The 14,551-nt window shown below is 49.1% G+C and overlaps 1 protein-coding gene across 9 annotated transcripts in view; it reads right to left on the reverse strand.

The window, feature by feature from the left end:
• EFR3B (EFR3 homolog B) overlaps positions 1 to 14,551 on the reverse strand; it is a 155,817-nt gene that overhangs the window by 77,623 nt on the left and 63,643 nt on the right. The window lies entirely within an intron of this gene.

Below are 14,551 nucleotides of genomic sequence, written 5' to 3' on the forward strand. Positions count from 1 at the left end.
GATGAGGGAAACGCTGGAAGCACCGCGCAGAGCAGGAGGGAGCTCTCTGTATTGTTGTTTTATGAACATCCTAGGGCCTGCAGTTTACCTAGTGATACGATCCTGCCTGACTGCATGGAGTTAAATCAAAGAAGGCCACTGGGGGAAAACAAGCAGGTAAAAAAACAATGACAGAAATTGTACAGTGAGACAGAATACCCAGGATCTGTAAGGGAATGATGGGGGGGTCCATTAATTGGGAAATGCCCACCTGCCTGGCTCCAAACAGGCTAGCAGGTTAAATCTTCCCCAGGTCCAAGCTTAGGATCAAAGGGGCACTATACCATTAAACACCCTGGCCTGGAGAGGAGTTGAGGAGTAAGGCGCAGTGGGCAGCAACAGCTGGAGATGAGTCTCTGACACAGACACACTGGGAGAACATGGCTGGGGCAGTCTCTCTCTCAAAGGCCATGAGTCAGGTGTCTGGGCTAAGTGAAATTTGCCCAACACTTGCAAAGAAAGGACTAAAGTTTTGGGAAGACCCAGACAGACAGGCCTCTTGTTGGTCAATCCCTTTCCCCTGCTTGCTATGTACCTCTGGGTGAATAAATAATACTTGTCTTTAAAGAACCTGGTTTTGAGTCGCTTTGATCAGCTGCTGCCACAGAACTCTGGTAGGAAACGTCTCACAGTTGTATGGGAGGCAGATTATAACTGTGGCATCAATGTAACCTGAGATCCTTTTACATTGTTAGGCACAGAAGGTTGCACGGGAGGTCACTCACAAAGCAATTTCCCTTCGGCTGGCAGGGATGCCTGTGATTTGACCAGGACCTGACTTCCACAAGCTGCATATTGACTGCAATCAGCTGAAGTAGTAAAGCTAAAAGCTACAGCCGCTTCAGCCAGGAAAACTGGGGGTGGGGTGGGGGTTGGGGAGGACAAGTGCCGAGGCATTTATGGTCCTAGCTAATGAAGCACTCTTCCTGGTAGAGAAGAGAGACAGGGTTCACGTGTAGTGACTGGACACAGGCTGTCCTCATGGGTCTCTCTGGCTCGCTTGCCCCTAAGTGACTCTCACAGCTCATGCCACCTGCTGTCATTACACAGAGCTCCTCCTGCCCACCCACCCCCTAAGTCCTGGCCTGGACTCAGAAGGGATGCTGACTGTCCTGGAACTCACTTCCCACTTGGGCCAAGAGAATCTGCATTTGTTGGTTTCCAGGGCACCCTGCAAAGGTTATGTATTCTTCCAGGCTTACCTGGCGAGGATGGAGGTTAAATGGGATTAGAGCTGAGAGAGATGGAGAATGCAGTTGGTAGCAGACTAGGAGGTGGATTTGCGGGGGGGGGGGGGGTAAGGAGGAGAAATTGATCCAGGATTAATTCAGTATGTTACAAGAGAAAGATTCAGAAACCTGCATGATCAGGTCCAGGTCCTTCATCCCCACTCACAGGAGTAAATTTTACTCATGCCAGTAACCCCACTGCCTCTGTGAAACCATAAACATTGCTCGTGTTTAGCAAGGGTGGCACAGAAGGACTGTCACACGGAGTTTTGATATGTAAGACATAAATATAAATTAATCCCTCAGTGCAGGCATATTTACAGCACATTGATGGCCATTTCGTAGATCGCTGGATTTTACTGCTTAGAAAGGCTGTGCACAATAAATCATCTTAAAGTTCATAGGCCAGATCTGTCATAACAGATGAGTTAAGTTTCTTTACCTGTAAAGGGTTACAAAGGGAACCAAACACCTGACCAGAGACAATCAGGAAACAGATTTTCCAAAGCGCAGGAGGGAATTTTGGGTGTGTGTCTTTTGTCTGCTCTCGTTCTGTGCCTCTCGGCTATGAGAGTGATTCTATCTCCAGGCTTTTCTAATCTTCTGTTTCCAAGTGTAAGATAAAAGTAGAAGACAATAGGTTTTATATTGTTTTTGATTTACAGTGTGTAGTTTGCTGAAATTTTAAATTGTATCTTTTTGGTAGGCGTTTATTCATTTTTCTTTTAAGCATTGCCCCTGTATATGTCAACCTTGATACGAGAACAGTTTTATGTCTTTTCTTCTCTTTTATATAAGCTTTCGTTTAGACTGTTGGATTTTTCCCTATTAGAACTACCAGGGAATTGTGGGGAGAAAGAACAGGGGGGGAAGGAAATCTTTTGTGTCAGAGTTGCAAAGCGTACCTTTGCGGACTCTGGACGGGATAAAGAAACTTGATCTCTCTGTGTTGCATTTCAGACTTGAAACGGTATCTCCTAAGTGAACCAGGGCGGAAGCGGGGAGGAAATAAAGAGGAGACAAGGGGAAGGGGTTATTTCCCTTTGTTGTAAGACTCAGGGCATCTGAGTCTTGGGGTCCCCCAGGGAAGGTTTGGGGAGACCAGAGGGCGCCAGAGACTGGAAATCTGGCTGGTGGCAGCGCTATCAGATCCAAGCTGGTAATTAAGCTTGGAGGTTTCATGCAAGCACCCACATTTTGGACGCTAAGGTTCAGAATTGGGATTTATGCTTATGATAAACTCAATCTCTAAAGTTCATAGGCCAGATCCTCGGCTAACTACACCGACCGTGACTCCACGGAGGCCAATGAAGATGTGCTGCCATGAAACCGACCTGTCCATCTAGCCCAGAGTCTTCTCCCAGACAGTGGCCAGCCTAGATGCTTCAGAAGAAAGTACAATAAACCCTGCAACAGGCAGAGGTGCAATAATTTGCCCCCATGAAGGTCTCATACCAAACCCAACTAGTTTAGAGATTAGCTTAAACCCTGAAGCATGAGGTTTTATCTCCCTTCTGGGCGTTCTTGTTCACTATATAAAAGCCCAATCCCAACTGAAGATCCAGCCTAAGATACGCAGTATGAGTAGAACACCAACAGTGGCTTGTTCTTCCTTGCCAGTAAAAGGACTTCGCAAACATTGGGTGCTATACAGAGAATGCTAACAGAACCGCGCTCAGAGACATCCAGCGAGAGAGGGCAGATCTCCAGACCTTCGGTCTCTCCTCATTAAGTTTCCTGGGACAACACGAGGCATGACAAGTGGGCATCAGCAAAGGCAGCTGAATTCAGCTAGATGTTAGTTTGCAGTGTTTCTCAACATGCATCTTGCTGACCCACTCAGCTTGTCATCCCACTTGCGGGGACAGTCCCCTCCGCAGCCCCACCCCTGCTGGCCAATGCATGAGCGGCAGCAGGGAAGATTGCTTTGAAGAGCTCAGCAGTTCCCAACCTTCCTTGACTGGAGATGCCTCTACTTGCAGCAGATGACACCTCATCTGATGCCACCTCGCGTTGTGAATCAAAGCACTTGCTGCATCTCGCCTGTTTTTTCAGCCTTTCCCCCGCTCATCACCTGGCCCTCTTCTCGTTTCTTTCTTTCCTCTGCATTTTCCCTTTTTGTCCTCTGGTGCCCATCCTTGGTTTAACTCCATTTTTAACTCCCCATTCTTCTCTGGTTCCTCCCCAAAGCTACTCCGCTCTCTCCTTTCCCACAGCGTTTCTCACACACACACACACACACACACGCACACACACGCACACACACAGTCTCTGTCCCTGTGCCATTGCCCCATACTTCCTACCTCTCTTCCCCTACAGCTGCAACAAAGCCCCACCTTGGTCATCAACATGGTTTGAGTCTAAACCCTTCCAAGCTAAAAGCATGAGCTTCTATCCCTTCAGCTAAAGTAGTAACTCCATCAGCTGCTAGCTGTAGTAGACTCTTATCCACTCATGTGGACCAGCCATTAGAGAGAGAGAAAGATCCACATTTTTCTAGTGCAAGTCACGCAGCTATGGGGCAACTGCAGATTTACAAGTGTAAGGGAAATCAGAACCTGGGTGTGTGTTCTCAGCAAAGAGCATTACCTCCATGGCATGCAGTGAAAAGGCATAAGCCAAGGACTTCATTCACTCCCCACAGAGGTATTACCAATGCCACAGAAGAAAATGCACCCAACCAGAAATGGAGCAAGCAACTCATTACATAGGGTTAAGTAAATCATTATTTACACAAAATGATAGGCAAGAGATGAAGTACCAGATCAATGGGCCTAGCACCAAAATGTTGGTCTGTAATCAGATAGCCTCATCCAACAGGTGCCCACCCATAATAAAAAAAAGTAATCTGGTGTCCAACATACTGGTCAGGAGTTTGGTTGGTCCTTTACTATTGACAGCATGTATTACAGAATCAGTGACAGACAGAACAGAATACAACCCATTGAAATTACAGAGGGGATGGACCGATTAGTTCATCTAGTCCTTCCCCTCTTCACCCTCCCTGCCAATTTAGGACTCTTCCCTACAATATATTCTTGACCATCCAGAGGTCCCAATGGCATGCTGATGGAAGTGTCTCTCAAAGAGGTGAGCCATTACAATTTCACTAATGCATCAGTGGCAAAAGGGACTCTGCACCAGATTGATCATCCATGCCAGCATTGGCTATTTCCTGAACAGAGGTCCAGTTAAACGGTACTGGGTCATCCCATAGAGTATTGTGGTCAGGTAGGAACCATCCAAAGAGACCACAAAATCTAATCAAGGAACCATCTAAGGAGACCGCAAGACCAAGCTCGTTTAAGTCTTCTGACCTTCTGCCGTACCACAGGAAAGAGAGTGGACTTTAAATTACTCACTCCCCTCTTCCCTGCCCACTCTGAAAATAGATCTGAGCACAGAGAAAGACAAACAACAACATTAATGCATCCCCGCCTGACCTGTTTTGCCGCTTGCCTGTCAAAACATTTCTCTCTCTCTCTTTGTCTGAACATTGTACTTGAGTTGGTTGATAGTCATCACTCACATTCAGCTCTGTTCACTGAGTGATGAAGTTTCCATTGTTATTGCACAGGGTCTGCTCTGCAGAGAAAACAGGTATCCAGTAGCCTCAACACAGATGACCCCTTCCACCTTTTGTCTCTCCAAACAAGCTGCATGCAGAAAGCAAGGTCAGGAACAACCTAAGCAAATACTGGCACTACAGTGAATTAAGGAACAAATTCCCAAGAACACATTCAATCGTTTCTGCAGAACATGACCAACTTGATAGGTGTCCCCAAAGAGAATTTTAAAAACACAAAGACCAATGTATTCACACACAAGCCATCACGAGCAGGAGATGAGATAGCTGGGGGGGGGGGGGGGGGGCACCACTGGAACCTAGTCTTCTAGGTCACCCATCCCAATCTGTTTCATATCAGTGGTAGCCAAATGTTACAATCCGATGGCTGTTTGGAAAGCGATGGAAGTTTGGGGGCAGGGGTGTCTCAGTCCAGATCTAGTGAAGAAGCATCCACATGGCAAGAAACAACACAGGAAAAAGTCACCCCGATACTATGCTTTACAGACAACAACGAATCCTCACAACACCCCTCAAGGTCGGTATTACTAAGAGACGAAGGATGGGCCAGTGGTTAGAGTGCCTACCTGGAAGACTAAGTCCCTGCCCTTCCACAGACTTCCTGTGGGACCCTGGGTGAGTCACTCAGTCTCTCTGTGCCAGTACAAGGGGGACATTAGCACTGCCCTACCTCAGAGGGGAGTTGAGAGGATAAACGTATAAAGGACGGGGTGAGGCGATCAGACACCAAAGTGACAGGGGCCATGGAAGTCAGATTGTTTTAGACAAAGACTATGCCTGTTTTACAGATGGAGAAAGTAAGACACAGAGAGAAGTGATTCGCTGACGGTCACCAAGACCAGGGCTGGATCTGGGGGTGGCACCCGGGAGCCCTGTCTCCCAGTCCCCTTCTCTAGTGAAGAAACAACACCTCCTAGAACAGTGGTCTCCAACTTCTTTACTGGTGACCCCTTTCACATCACAGCCTCGAGTGCGACCCCCCCTAATAACTTAAACACACCCTTTTAAATTATTTAACACCATTATAAGTGCTGGAGGTAAGCAGGTTTGGGGTGGTAGGTTGACAGCTCATGACCTTCCATGTAATACCTTGCAAACCCCTGAGGGTCGCCGACCCCCCATTTGAGAAGCCCGCCTACAACATCCCAACTGGCACTGTTGGCCCATGTTGACAATCCCAGGACACAGACAGAATGCTGGAGTCCTGATCTTACAGCATCATCTCAGTGCCTGATCAGATATCCAATTTGAGAGAATGAAATTCCATCTTCTTAAATTCCCTCCAGTCTCCGCTGAATACAGTATTACCCTTCACTTTCTGTCCTTAACTGTTGCTGCGCAGAACTGAACAGCCGTCACAACACCCCACCAGGCTGCTAGACTGATTCCTTCGGAGCCCTTCAGGAGAAAGATGTTATGGATGTAAGATTTTATTATGTCGGCACAGCCATTTTCAACTGTCAAAAGTGCCTTATTTGATGGTGTTTCTTAGCCCACAGGAATACCCAATCTAGCTGTAATGTATGAAAGACTTAACAGTCAGTCAGCGGCACTGCAAATTATTCTTGGGGCAATCTAATGGAGCAGCAACCCACAACGTTAAATCGTTTACATTATCAAATACCCAGTGCTCGAAGAGCTCTGTTATCCTTATTTTATATACACACACACACTCTCTCTCACTCTCTCAGCTGGCTGTAGCCTCAAGGACACAGTTCTGCCTATGGATAGATGCTCCCACTCCACCCACCTGGATCCAGCTTACCACACTCCTTCCACAAAAGCCTTTGAGGTTAGAACAGTCCTTGCGAGGGTGCTCTGATGGCAACAAATCGGGGTTGTCCCTCCCAGAGAGGAAGCCTCATTGGACAACCAGCCCTTCCCCCATTTAAAAGGGATTCTAGGAGTCTGAGCACCCATAAGCAGCATTGAAGGATCTCATGGAGAGAGATTGGTGTCTCTGGAGCCAGGACTTACACCATTACAGGTCATGCAATGCCTTAAATTTCATCTGAGAAATCACTTGGAAGTCAGGTGCAGACCACGGACACTGAGCATCAAATATTCCCTACCACACGCAGGCTGCACTCCACACCAGCTGAAGTTTCCCAAAGGGTTTCCCAGACAGCCCCAAGGCATGTCATTTTCATAGACTCATAGACTTAAGGTCAGAGGACCGTCATGATTGTCTAATCTGACCTCCTGCACAACGAGCAGGCACAGAATCTCACCCATCACTCCTTTAATCAAACCCCTAACCTTGTCTGAGCTACTGAAGTCCTCAAATCATAGTTTAAAAGACCTCAAGGTGCAGAGAATCCTCCAGCAAGTGACCCCTGCCCCACCCTGCAGAGGAAGCAAAAAAACCCCAGGGCCTCTGCCAATCTGCCTGGAGGAAAATTCTCCTGACCCCAAACATGCGATCACTAAACCCTTGAGCTGTGGGCAGACTCATCAAGCCAGCACCCAGGAAAGAATTCTCTGTAGTAACACAGATCCACCCCATCTAACATCCCATCACAGCAGCTTGGCCATATTTACCGCTAGTAATCAAAATCAAAATTAATTGCCAAATTCAGTATCCCATTATACCCTCCATAAACTTATCAAGCTTAGTCTTGAAGCCAGATATGTCTTTTTTGCCCCACTGCTCCCCTTGGAGGTTTTCCACGAACTCACTCCTCTGATGGTTAGAACACCTTCATCTATTTCAAGTCTAAACTTCCTGATGGCCAGTTTATATCCATTTGTTCTTGTGTCCACATTGGTACTGAGCTTAAATAAATTCCTTTCCCTCCTGGTATTTATTCCTCTGATATATTTAGAGAGAGCAATCATATCTCCCCTCAGCCTTCTTTTGGTTAGCTAAACAAGCCAAGCTCTTTGAGTCTCCTTTCATAAGACAGATTTTCCATTCCTCGGATCATCCTAGTAGCCCTTCTCTGTACCTGTTCCAGTTTGAATTCAGTTGAAGAGTTTCCGTTCAGCACGTTCACATCAGAGGTGTTTATTATACACCTGCTGGGCTGTAATAATTGGATATTATCAATGCTACACTTTGCTTCTCTGCACACTACAACAGACTCATGCTCGGTTTCTAAATGATTGGCAAGTGATAAAGGGATCATTTGGCCCTAGAAATTTGGCCTTGTACCATATCCAGGTCCTCAGAGTCTTGCTGTATCCCTCATAGCAGAGCAACTGATCATGGAGACAACGTAATTTCACTGGTTTGGTGTCGTGAAAGAAGAGGCTGTTGGGAAGCATTCAGATCACTCCCATTTCCTTGGCTATGCTGAGCACGTATTGTCTAGCGGCAGGCGCATGGGGGATTTAAAACTTGTGGATTCTGGTCCCATCTCTCCAACTGAGACACCTCATTGTGCCCCTTGATCAAGTCACTTCACTTCTCAGTCCCTCTGCATCTCCATCTGCACTGCAGTGGGGGCATTGCAGGGCTCAAGTGATTAATATTTGCAAAGTGCTTTGAGAGGTGCTGTTGGTATTACAGATCAGGTATTTTGCCTACCTAAAATTCCCTTTGCTAGCTACACTACACTACAATTGTTTTCCAAGCAGCACTGTGTGTTATGCAGCTGCTGCCGTCCCCCCGCAGAGGTGGCTGCATGTCAGCAGCGGCTGAAGTGACCGCTGTAAACATACTTTGTAAAACGCTCAGAAAGTTTGAAATGTAAGTGATCAATATATTTTCCCTTCGTTCCCCCGGCTTTTAGAAACAGGCCACTAGTGAGAACTAGCTTCTGATCACACTGGAATGCACGAAGTCATAGGCCACTCACGCCAGCCCTTGGCTCAAGTGTTCCAAGATTTCATGGGCCTGTTTTGTTTCCTGAAAGGTGTTCACTCGCTTTCTGAATGCATCACCTCTGAGCAAATGCGGCCGTGTGAACAACAGCTCCTGCCAAAGCTACAGCCACTGCTGCCTGCAATCCCAAGGGTAGCAAGACCCAAAAAGCTCGCTCTGCCGCAGCAGTGTGAAACTGGCAGGGCTGGTGGTGAATGACTGAGTGTGGCTCTCTTGGCCTTTGGACTTTTTGTACACTCTTCCGACAAGCCCCTTGGTGCCTTTCCCACCATTGATTTTTGTAATTCTCCTTACAATTGCTTGCTTCCTCTCTCTCTGGCATCTTCCTTCAGATGGAGTCATCGATTTCTCTTTCTTTCCAATACAAAGTACCTTTAATCTGGCCTCTTAATAAATTCTTGTTTCCTATTCACATTGAAACTGGTGTCTTATGATCTCTTAAAGCCTTCTAATAAATTCCCTTTATCTCGGATCTCTGATTGAATACCTTCTTTCCATGATTTATCTCGTCTCCGCATTGACAATGTGCATCACTGACGCAGTCTGAGTCTCTGAGCTAGCTACAGAGCTGCGCCCATTCGCAGCAGCTGAGAATCGGCCCTTTGACTTCACTGGAGTTATATCAGGGATGAAGCTGGCTCATCTGTTCACAAGCCCTTCCTCTACATGTGTCTAGAATCTTCAAGTCTTCCTGTAAATTATCTCATTAGCTCTGAATCTCCCCCACAGTCTCAACATACATTATCTCATCTCCATAAATGCGACTTCAGAGTATTTTTACGTCTAATTCAGATTTCCCTCCTTCCCCCCCATGAGCCCTGGGAAAGACGCTAGTCCAGCCGAGCTGCCGCCTTGATTCAGGGCTGCTATTCATTGTGGGGAAGGTGGCTGAGCGGCAGATGCATCAAGGTTCCCATTAATATTAACAGCATAATCATGTCTAATGCTCTCCCCGTCATCTGACATGACCTTCCTTTTGGAAATACAGTACAAGAGTTCAAGATGCCTTTAAAGACCAGCAGCAGGCAGGACAAGTGTTAAAAGCCCCCCAAACCTGCTGACAGGAAGGAAGAATAGCCTAGGTACAAACACTGAGCGGAGGAGGGAGAGGTTATTAATCAGGAAAAAAACCTGGTAAATTTTGTTAAACTTCCAAGAATAATAGATTCTCTCCCTCCTTCCCAGGGGCATCAAGAACTTGTGACATCCCCAGATGGAGGGACACAGCCAATGGGTCCCAATGGAATTAAATTAGCTCTCTTTTAAATTTCTTTTAATAGCCAAGCAGATCCATTGGTAGGATTATTATTAATTATTCAGATTGTGGTAGCACCTAGAGGGTCCCCAATAGGGATCGGGGGTGTGGAGGCATTAAGCACTGCACACACATATAGCAGAGACAGGCCAGGTCCCAGTCTTACACCGATTCACCTCCAGTTCTACAGCATCGCTTTTAAGCAGAGACCCTTCGAGACATGTTCCGCAGTGGAAAACCCACCATAGGTTGGGGGATAGAGGGAGGAATAAGTTGCAGCAGAGCAAAGTGGCTGCAACTTTTTCTCCACAAGGGAGCCCCAAAAAGTGAGCTGCCTAGATAAAGGGGGTGCAGCCAGGTGCAGGATGCACTGCTAGAGCCCACTGCAAACCAGCTGCCTCTCCTAGGCAGCCCTGATCATTGTATGAAGTGGATTCTCCCTGGGAGGCAGAGTTGTGGCTGTCCTCTCTCTCACAAGCAGCTCCTGCCAATGCAGAAAAGTACTAGTTTATATCCCTAGAGAGGAATCACTTCACCCACCACCACTGGTACGCAGCTCCTGAGGGTGGAGAGCATCTGGCAGACAGAGCCAGGCACTCAGCTTGCTACGAACCGTGGGGTGGCCGGGCAAACCTCTAGGGTCCCAAGAAGTGCCACGGGATCACCCCTATGCAGAGCCAGCAGGATCCTGCCTTAGGAAGGCCCAGCCTCGTGAAACGCACGGGACTCGACGGACCTGCCACAGAAGGACAAAGTCGGCAGTGCCGGCGACCGAACAGGCAGCTCCGCAGATATCCCTCTCCCACCTGTTGGCACGAGGCCAGGCCCCCTCTGACCTTCACTAGCAACCACCTGCTCTGCCTGCTCCCCCTGCCACCAGCACTGCTCTCCAACTCCTAACCCCTTCCCCTGGTACATGGCAGCTGCCCACTCCCAGAACGACTCTGGCTTCTGCCCCGCACCTCCCAGGCAGGCCCCAGGCCCAGCCCCTGTTCCCTCCCCACCTCACAGGCAAGTTCCAGGCCCCAGCTCCCTCTACCCTCCCTGGCAGGGGAGGGAGCTGCTCTCCAGGGATCCGTCCTTCTTCACCCCCTTCCCCCTGGGGCCGCCTTACCCAGCTGATGCCCCATTCCTGGGGGCAGGGAGGGCGAGGCCTTGGCTGCACAGGGCCTGCTCCGGGCAGCAGCCTCTAGCGGGCGTAGCGGGTACTTCAGTTCGCACCAGCGGCATGGAACAGCCGCCCTGCGATACCAGGGCGGGCGCCTAGCAAACAGATGTGTCTGGAGAGAGCGCCACTTCCCAGGCCCTGCCGACCTGGGCCAGATCTGAGCTCCATTAGCCCCAGTCCCCCGTGTCACTGTGCTGCAGTCACTCAGAACTTCACAGCAACATGGGGGATAAACTCAAGAGCTTCCTGCTCCAAAATCCCAGGCCCCTGCCACTTGAGTTAGAGGGGAAATCTCCATTTGCAGTATAGGGCTATGACACAGTTCAGCATACCCAATCCCATCTCATGGCCTCCGTTATCCAAATCATCTCACACTCTTGACTGTGTTTATATCCTCACAACACCCCTGTGATGGGCACCATAGCACAGAGGGCAGGTTTGAAAAGCTCCCTACCACACTGCCCTGTCAACGTACTATGTAATTATTAGGTGACACTACTGAATGCTCCACCACCCTTGCCATTCGGCTTCAGATACCATGGAGACAGGTGCAGGCTCACAGCCCAGACAGAATAAAATTCCACACATAACCCTGGCAAGCATCCGCTCCTTCCCCATCTACCTCCCCACCCCCCGCAACATATTTGTAGACAGGGTTTTTTCACTGAGGGTTTGATGAGTTCTCCCCAATGCATGCTGGTTTCTGTCATGTCTCCGCAAAGCCAAAGAGTCCAAAAATTCACAGCAGGTCTTAAAAAGCCTGGAAGACAATAGTTATAACTCCACCCTCCCCTGGCTCTTCCCTCCTGCTGGGATAGACATGTTGTATGCTCAGGGCCGGTGCAACCATTTAGGCGAACTAGGCGGTTGCCTAGGGCGCCAAGATTTGGGGGCGCCAAAAAGCGGCGCCCCCCCCCCAAATTTTTAAATGGTTGCATGCGGCCGGCTGTGATAGTCTGAGCTGCCGGCAGCCATAAGCGCGAGCATTGCCTGCACGCCCCGGCAGCTTAGGTGCGCCCCCAGGGTCAGTGCGCAAGTCGCAGGCAGGCACGGGCTCCTAGGGCGCCCCGTTAGCTACCCGTCAGCAACGAGCCCGCGGGCACAGCCCAGGGCGCCCCGGGCAGAAAGGCCGCGCACAGCGGCCGCGGCACAACCCAGGGCGTTCCCGGGTGGAGAGCTGCCGCGGTTGGTCCGGCGCCTGGTGCGTCCCGGTCAGGAAGCCGTCGCGGCTGGGTCCGGCAGCCCGGGCGCCCACCCCGGAGGTCAGGGAGCCGCGGCTCCGGTGGACCTGCCGCAGGCATGCCTGCGGCAGCTCCGCTGAAGCTGCGAGACCCGCGCGGGGGGCGGCGAAATGTCCCGGCGCCTAGGGCGTCAGAAATCCTAGCACCAGCCCTGTGTATGCTGCTTGCAAGCACAGGCATAACACTATGGGGATGGCAGAGTCTCTTTTATTCTTTCATCTCAGGGGCATCCAAGCTTTCCCCACTGGGGGGCTGCACTGGCATCTTGCCAGGATCCAGAGGGCTGAGCCTCATTTGCATAATCAGGCTTAGCCCTTATCTAGTGCTTGACTTGTTCAACATACTTCACAGACATTAACGAATTAATCCTCCCAAGCTCCCTGTGAGATAAGTCAGTCTCTTCATCCCCATTTTGTAGATGGAGAAACTGAGGCATCAGGTGGCAAAGTGACTTGCCCAAGTCTATAGGACAAGTCAGTGGCTGAGCTGGGATCAGAACTCAGGCAATATTAGCTCCCAATTCTATGTTCAAGCCACTAGAGCACCTCCCCATGTGCAGATGGTACAGGGGGCCTTCACTGGATATCCTCCTTGCTAACGATGGGAACAATCATTAGCAGGGCTAGCTCCAGGCACCAGCTAAGGAAGCAGGTGATTGGGGTGGCCAAAACAAAGGGGTGGAACTCCATCCACTACTGGGGCAGCACAGCCGGGTCTTCAGCAGGAATTCGGCATTGGGTCCCTCAGTCCTTCTCTTCCTCTTTGAGCTGCCGCCGAAGAGGAAGAGAGGGAATGAAGGACCCGCTGGCGGCCTGCCACCGAAGAATGAAGCAGCACATTTGAGCTGCTGTCGAAGTGCCGCTGACTGGCTTTCCCCCCCACCTCTCACCACTTGGGGCGGCAGAAACCCCAGAAGTGGGGCTGCCTGGCCCCGCTTAACTTCAGACCTACAGGACATAGACAGATATTCGTCCATCCTCAACATCATTAAAGCTCATTTTATAAATGGAGAAACTCCACAGACCCACTAGATTGGATCAAAAAAATATATAAGGAATATAAACCACAGGTGTATGGCAAATATTTTCCTGCCTACTGAAAACTTCAGTTTATTAATGACAATTTTCAGCTGAAAACTAAATTTTTTCCCCCAAACCCCAAAAGTTTGATTCAGAAATGCCCACTCCAAGGCCTTATGGGAGATAGAGTTCAGGTGCCCCAGGCCCCCATACTTCTCTACAGAACGGACTCCTTGGCCAAACTACATCTCCCATGATACACCATGGTCCACCTTCTAGTTGTGCTGCCATGGTGCATCATGGAAGATGTAATCCAGCTGGGTGACCCAACCCATAGGGGAAAATGGGGGTATGAACCACCAAAACTACAACTCCCAAGAATCAGAGGGGTAGCCGTGTTAGTCTGGATCTGTAAAAGCAGCAGAGTCTTGTGGCACCTTATAGATTAACAGATGTTTTGGAGCATGAGCTTTCGTGGGTGAATACCCACTTCGTCGGATGCATAGGAATTCCCCAGAGACATCCAGGCAGCTTTTCCTATTGGAATTGCTGGGCCAAAAACTGAACATTTTGGCTAGTTTTTTTTATTAAAGGTCAAATTTTCTGCAGAAAGTAAATTTTTTTTGCAAAAAAAATTGTTGAGCATAAAACCTCCATTTTCCACTGAAAAACAGTTTTGATGGAAAATTTCCAGTGAGCTCTAATATAAACCCTAACGCTTCAGGTCATAAACTGAGAGGGGCTAGGAAGAAACTTTCCCCGAAGCACAGTGGAAATTTCCACAACCTGCTGGAAATAAGGCACGGGTCTAACCCCACCCTGTGATCCAGGTTGACAATTCCCATGCTCCTTTCATTACAATCAGCAACAAGACCCAGGTGTTACATTTTCTCCTGTCATGGATCAGCCCCCAGGGCTAGGGGCACTGGCAGCACCCGAGCTTCATGCAAACCAAGCTTCAGGCCTTTACAAAATAGAGAAATTGCTTTGTCGGGTTTGCTTTGTTAGCAGAGGATCAGCAACAACTGAAACAAGAGCCTGCACAGACGGGTGGGGGATGGGGAGGGATATCGACCAGAAGCTTCTGCACAGAAAACGCAAAGAAATCTCTATGAAAGGAGCTTTGCAGCCTCAGCAGCATCACCCCACGCAATGTTGCGAGGCGGATAAAGAGCTAATTACACAGCA

This window comes from Chelonoidis abingdonii, chromosome 3, assembly GCF_003597395.2.
Source record: "Chelonoidis abingdonii isolate Lonesome George chromosome 3, CheloAbing_2.0, whole genome shotgun sequence".
Classification (NCBI taxonomy): domain Eukaryota; kingdom Metazoa; phylum Chordata; order Testudines; family Testudinidae; genus Chelonoidis; species Chelonoidis abingdonii.